Source organism: Lynx canadensis, chromosome B3 (genome assembly GCF_007474595.2).
Source record: "Lynx canadensis isolate LIC74 chromosome B3, mLynCan4.pri.v2, whole genome shotgun sequence".
NCBI lineage: Eukaryota > Metazoa > Chordata > Mammalia > Carnivora > Felidae > Lynx > Lynx canadensis.
This window is the reverse complement of record NC_044308.2, coordinates 124,183,953-124,191,710: the sequence shown is the minus strand read 5'-3', so window position 1 is coordinate 124,191,710 and position 7,758 is coordinate 124,183,953.

The window sequence follows — 7,758 nt, the reverse complement described above, 5'->3', positions numbered from 1 at the left end:
CATGCTCACCTCCAACCCCCCTAGTCATGTTAGCAGACAATGAGATGGTGGCCACTTATAAGCCAAGAAGGAAGCTCTCACCAAAACACAGCTTTGTTGGCACCCTGACTTACAACCCTCAGAACTGTGAGAAGATAAATGTCTATTGTTTTAGCTATCCAGTGTGGGGTATTTTATTATGGCAGCCCAAGATGACTAAGACAAAATACTTGCCTCTTCCCTCTAACAAAGAGGTTAGCGCACTGTGACTGTAAAGGGCCATATAGTAAATATTTTAGGTTTCACAGGTCATAGAGTCTTTTGCAACTATTCAGCTCTGCCATTGTGGCACAGAAGCAGCTATAAGCAGTATGTAAAAGAGCAAATGAGGCTGTGGTCTCATAAAATTCTATTTATAAAAACAGACAATGGGCCATATTTGGTCACAGGCTGTAGTTTGCTGGCCTTTACTCTAAGAAAACACCAAAATAACAAAGTAGATATATTCAGTTTTTTTCTCAAAGGCATATTTTCATCGTTACTAAACAAACACAAAATAATGACAATTAATCATCTCTTCCACTTTTTAAAAGTTCCAATGTATGATTCTCACTAGTAATAATAGAGTTACTTTTAGACCAGAGGCACATGGGCTAATGCTTACTTCTATGGCTAAACCATAGACATTCTGAATCTCCTAATTTTTTATTTCTCCTGATCCAATGAAAATAATCTCCTTAATGTCTTAAGGAGACATTTCATACCACCTTTTCCTGTAGGAAACATTCAAGTGGGAGATCATTTATGGCTATAAATGTAAGTAGCCTTTCTTAGTTATACATGCCATGCTTGTTACTGAGCCCTTTTGTGTTTTTTATGTGCTGGTTCTGATGGTCACCTTTCCCCCCTCTTCTTTCCAGTGCTGTCCAGCACTTAGCTACATTTCTCCTTTTCCTATTCAAGGGCTATAATTGTTTGAAAATGCCTCACTGGCCTCCATGACTTTACTATGACTGCCAAACTTTTCTGCTTGATGGTTTAGCTACAACCACAACCACCATTCCCAGGATGCTTATTTTGTCCCAGGAACTAGGGCAACTATTTTCTAAATATAAACTCATTTAATTGTTATAATATATCTGTAAGATAGGTATTATTATGTCCATTTCATAGATGAGGACAATGAGGTACAGAGTAGTTAAGCAAAGAGCCCATAATTGAGTAATTGGCAAGTTAGCAGCAGAACTTGGTTTGGAACTCAAAAGTGTCAGAATCCAGAATATGAATTTTTATTCACTATTGCCTGGTGGCTCTCTGATGCATACACTTTGAAAATGTTCTTTCTCTTTTCTTATACCCTCATAATACCAAAAATATGATCTCCATATAATTAACAACCCTTCAAAAAAGCTGTGAGTACTAGAGATTGAATATATTATACATCACCTTAACAAGGACAGTCTGAGTATTTTATTTTTTGTGAATTTTACAACTTAATTTCTTGTAAAGATGGATTTTTTAGATCCATGCATGTACCATTTTAGTGCATTATTCTCCACTGAGTTAAATATGGGTTAGTCAACTCCATGTCAATATGCTTTTTTTGTCTGTCTACATGTATTAAGACTATCAACTCATAGAAAATAGAGATGATTTAGCTTTTCTTATCTGTAAGGGAACATGCTACCTTCTGGAAAAGTGGAGACTGTGGGCTTATGTGTTAGGCAGAAGTTGTATGAGCCTTTTATTTGCTTCACATGTTATGTAACCTCTTGAAGCTTTAATATTTTTATCCATTAAGTAAATTAATAATGCATCCCTTCCAGGGTAATCAAGGTTAGAACTAACATTTGTAAAGTATATAGTCTGGTACCTGGCACATAACAGGTTCTTAATAAATATTAAGCTGGGGGCGCCTGGGTGGCGCAGTCGGTTAAGCGTCCGACTTCAGCCAGGTCACGATCTCGCGGTCCGTGAGTTCGAGCCCCGCGTCAGGCTCTGGGCTGATGGCTCGGAGCCTGGAGCCTGTTTCCCATTCTGTGTCTCCCTCTCTCTCTGCCCCTCCCCCGTTCATGCTCTGTCTCTCTCTGTCCCAAAAATAAATAAAAACGTTGAAAAAAAATTAAAAAAAAAAAATAAATATTAAGCTGTTGATGAATTGATCAAATGACAAGTTTTTTCAGAAATGATATAGGTTGATCAACTGAAAATATTATTGTATTTCATGAGACATGAGTTAGCACAATATCTATTTTTGAGATTGAATGTTGTGTGTTTAGGAAAAATGCGACTTTCACATTTGGAATAAAAATGACATTTTGGAAGTCCTTGATATGACAGTGAGCTCCTTCAGTGCAGTTTGCTGTTAAAGGGAAGGAGTGAGACACATGGCTTAGATTTACCTTTGAAATACATGATTTAACTTTTAAATGAAGGGGAAAAATGCTTGGGGCCAAATGTGTTTTTGGGTTTTTTTACAGACTACACACCATGAACTTCTACCATTCTTTCTCATATGCACTAAGTATATACTTAGGTTAACAGATCAGGGCAGGATTGCATAAATGAACTGAGCCTTTATTTCATTGCATTTATTATTTAAGCCATCATGTTGGGTCAGCCTCTGTGAGTGCCAGGAGTTGCTGACCTCCAGGCAGTCCTCTGAGATAAGATGAAGAGGAGACAGCTCTGACTTTCTTACCGAAATTGCCCCTTATGTATCAACCAACCAGCAGGGATTAAATGCGATTATTGCTCCTTATCTGCTTTGTGGATTATTAGAGGAAAAACAAACAAAAAAAAGGAGGCAGTTTCCTTTCTTTTTTTTTTTTTTTAAAGTTTATTTATTTATTCTGAGAGGGACAGCATGAGTGTGCAAACTGGGGAGGGGTAGAGAGATAGGGGGAGAGAGGATCCCAAGCAGGCTCTACACTGTCAAGGCAGAGCCTGATCTGGGGCTCAGTCACATGAACCATGAGATCATGACGTGAATAGAAATCCACAGTTGGATGCTTAACCAGTTGAGCCACCCAAGTGTCCCTTGGCAGTTTCCTTTCTTCTGTCCCATTTCTGTTGACTTTATATGCCATGAATTAGTGTCTGTCTTAGTTAGAAAACTAAGACCTTTTGATCCTTATTCGAACTACACATGATTAAGGAAGCAAATCAAGAAAAAAAAATCATAGACTTCATTGTTAAGACAAATATATATGATTTAGGGTTTTTCAGATATTTGGGCAACTCTTATACCAGCAGAGCATATAAATATTTCTCAATGTGAACCTCAAGTGGTGGTGACTGGAGAACAGAGTTATGATCTGTCTGCTACACAATGCAAGGTATGAGTGTTGGGGAAGAGAGTCAATCAGGCTCTCTGGCCCCTGGGGTAGGGTTCAGATTTAGCAAAAAACAAATAAACAAAAATATAGGATGCCCAGTTAAAACCGAATATCAGATAAACATGAATGACTTTTTAGCATAAGTATGTTACAAATATTGAATGGGACATATCTACACTAAGTGAAAATATTTTTTATTAGAAATTCACATTTCTTATTGTTTTTAATTCTAGTAGGTTTAATACAGGAAATTCACATTTAACTGGGCATCCTGAATTTTATCTTGCAACCCTACCGTGGGAGTTTGACAAAGACAGATGTCAAGGCAGAGCCATGGGTCCAAGTCAGGCAAATTGAGAGGAAAGCAGAAACACACACAATGAATTGGGGTAAGGGGATCTTGAAAATCGGGAGAAACCTGTTTCAGTATAGGGAAGCCGTTAGATCTCCTGGTTGTAACAGGAGCTAGGAATTTTGGCTTTCTAGAATGTGTCCTCCTCAGATCTTAATGACATTACTGAATTTACCACCTCACCACATGAAGCACACCCTGGCAGATCCTTAGGATTGAAAAGCCTGCTCTGTGGTACGGTGGAGAGAGCCCTGGGTTGTAAAATGCTATACTTGTGATGGAACCTTGTTTCTGCCACTTACTGGTAGCACAGCTAGTCAAGTAAGCTAATCTCTGTAAACTCCTGGATCCTTGTATCTGAAACAGAGAGGTTTGAAGTGAATCACTCATTCTTAAATTTGTTATTGGCTGAGTATCTAAAATTAATCAAAATCCCTCTTTTTGTGTCTTCCATCTTTCCCTCTCTACTTTTTTTAAAAATCTTTATTCATTTTTGAGACTGAGAGAGAACATGAATGGGGGGAGGGTCAGAGAGAGAGGGAGACACAGAATCAGAAGCAGGCTCCAGGCTCTGAGCTGTCAGCACAGAGCCCGACGCGGGGCTTGAACTCACGGACCGCTTGAACTCACTGACCGCGAGATCATGACCTGAGCCAAAGTCGGACGCTTAACCGACTGAGCCACCAAGGCACCCAATCTATTTCTTTCTCATTAGTACCCAAACCTCTTTTAGTCTATTGGGTTACCCAAATAAGTGTCTTCACCAAATAAGTGTCTTCAATTTCATATCCTCTGTTCCTCCCACTGGTGACATATCTCTTTCCTTCTTTTCAGCCAAACATCTTGAAAGAATAATCCCTGCTTGTTGTATCTTTGTTCTCTTTGTTCTCTCTACTTCCCAGTCTGCTGTGGTCTGGTTAAGGTTTTGAACAACCTCGTAACTATGAAATCAAATGGATGCTTTTCAGGATTTTTCATCCATGACTTTTCTGTAGCATTTCTCATGGCTAGTATACCAGGCCTCACCCAAGCACTCCATACGCTCATTTCCTCTGGCTTCTGAGACTGCCTGCCAGCGTTTGCAGACTCCTCCTCCTTTGCATGTTCCTTGTATGTGGACACTTAGGAAGATTTTCTCCTCTCTACTCAGTCTGCAAATTGTCCTTTTACTGGCTTAGGCATTGCCATGGCTTCAATTTGCATCCATATGTTGATGAACTACCATTGAAAATCTCCAGCTAGACTTCTCTTCTGAGCTCCATACTGATATTTCCAACTATAGGATACCTAGAGTTGATATCCTGTGGCCACCTCACTTTTAGTATGGCCTAAGCATCTGCTGCTCCTATACAAGCAGAGTATAAAGAGAACGCCATTTATTTTTTTCTGACAACCGAGAAGATGGTAAAGGAAGCAAGATTTAACTTCTGTTTAAACTCCTTTTACTCAGATAAATGTTTTGAGTGCTGACAGTAGCGTTTTGTAATTATAATGACTTGTTTTTTGATAGGTAAATGTGCTGATTATGGCTGAAGTTTTGTCTGGCCATGTGCCTTTACAAGAGGTATTCCCATAGACTCTACCTGTTTATTGATTGTCCCAGAGACATATCCTGTTGATAATATTCTATTTGCTTTTTTTGGTTGTACAGAATTTTGTACATATCTATTTTATCATGCACAAAGTCATTGCTGTGGTTACTGTGTTATTAATGCTAAGCATAGTTTGGGTTCACGAGACAGAGTGTCCCAAGAGGCATTTGGTGATGGTACATTCTTCCCTCATACACCTTCTGCCAACTAAACAAGGGACATTTATTAGAGAGCTCAGCTAAAACTACGTGCACTGGAGTAATTATGCACATTTTGGGCACACATCAATTTACCAAGGGTTGTGCTTCTAAAGAATTATTCTGGACACATTTTATAAAGAAAAGCACATTTTATAGTGATTTACATTATAATTTCAGGGATGTGTGCCCTCATTAAAAATGTTGGCACTAAGGCAAATTAAAATCATTTTTTAGTGTAAAAACTCTGCAATAACATATTTATTTTGAAAGAATGGTTTCTGAAAAATTATCCACAAGATATCAGAAATAAGTGAAATGGCCTTGTTGTATCTTCTAAATTTCACACAATTTTAAGATGAGAAGTTAACCTTGAAATACACAACAAAATGATATTCATTTTAGTTTCCATGGTATCATTTGTATTTTTTTTTTTTTTTTGAGAAAGGAAGAGGTTTTCTTGGGGTGGGATGAAGGTGATAGCAAGGGATTGTCTTAGTCTGCTCAGACTGTAATAACAAAATATCATAGACTGGGTGGCTTATTTCTCACAGTTCTCGTCTAAAAGTCTGAGATCAGGATATCAGTGTAGTCAGATTCTGGTGAGGGTCTTCTTCCAAGTTTGTAGATGTCTGCCTCTTGCTGTATCCTCATGGCAGACAGCAAGAGGAAGCTCTCTGGTCTTATAAGGGTACTAACCCCATCAGGAGAACCCCACTCTCATGACTTCATCTAAAGCTAATTACCTCCCCAAAGCTCCACTTCCTAATACCATCACATTGGGGGTTAGAACCTCAACATATGAATTTTAGAGGGACACAATTCAGTCTGTAAGAGAGATAGTCTCTCTTCCAGGAAAATACTCTGCATATTTATAAGTTGGTAGCAATTTTTTCTGTTTTGAGGTAAAGAGTACATAGCTAAATACATCTTAGAATAAACATTATTTAAACTGATTACCAAGTTTTAATAGATTATTACTCTCTTTGTCTCAAGAAATCTATGATATAGAATAAGTTGGTGCCAATAAGTTTTATTGTGTTCTTTAGACTATTGTACACCTGGAAGAAAAAAGTTTATAACCCCTGATAAAGTCTACCTTATCTAGCATTTTGAGCTGACCTTATGTCATTTCTCTGTATATACTTACTTGGGCACAGAATAAAATTTAGAAAGGGTCAGATAAAGAATTCAGTAGATTTAAGTGGATCATGTCTAGCTTTTCATTCTTTTAAAATATTGCTGGTGTTAGTATTTTCTGTAGAGTTTGACCATTTCAATAGAGTTTTTGAGGAAATTAAGGCATTGAGGATAAAGAACTAGTTTTGAGGAAGACAGGATTACTTTAATTTTTAGTGAAAGCTTACATCCACACAGAGACAAGACATGTACATGAATATTTGTAGCAACAGTATTCATCATAGTCCCAAACTGGAAATAATCCAAACGACCATCAGTGGGTGAATGGACAAACATACAATAGAATACTACTCAGCAATAGAAAATTGTCCACAAGATGTCAGAAATAAGTGAAATGGCCTTGTTGGATCTTCTAAATGTAATTATAAGCTAAAATGTAATTGAACCTCAAAAACATTTGGCTTAGTGAAAAAATACCAATGCATAAGACTATGTATTACATAATTTCATGTATATAAAATACTGAGAAAAGACAAATTTATAGAGACACTAAGTAGTTCAGTGGTTGCTGGGGGTTGGGATGGAATAAAGATCAACTGCAAGTAAGGGACACAAGGGGACTTTTGGAAGTAATGGAAATGTTCTAAAACTGTATTGTGGTGATGGGTGAACAAGTCTATGGATATTCTAAAAAGCATGGAATTAAATACTTACAAGGGGTAAATTTATGCTATATCAATTATACTTCAAGAAAGCTGTTAAAAAATAACTTCTAATAAAGCTTCCTAATCTTCCTTTAGGTAAAACTGTTGAAAACTCATATCTAGGGAATTGCCTTTGCTCTGGTCCAGCCTAGATTTCTCTTCTTTTAGATTACACTGATCTTAACACCATGATATTTTCACAAATCCTTTGGAGTCTGTTCAGAAGCATTACTAGCCAAGTGGACACTTATTTTCCTTGGAAAGAGGTGAGGAGGGAGATGGGGCTACTCTGACCACAGAATTATCTATGACTTTCAGGCACAAGCCGCTTAGTAGAATGACAGGAATTGTAAACACATTAATTGGGAGGCACTGGGTGAGGGCCTCTGTCTTTTCTGGCACTGTCAGCCAAAGTGGTGTGGCCTTGGCAAATAAATCTAATAGCTGCGCTTGATT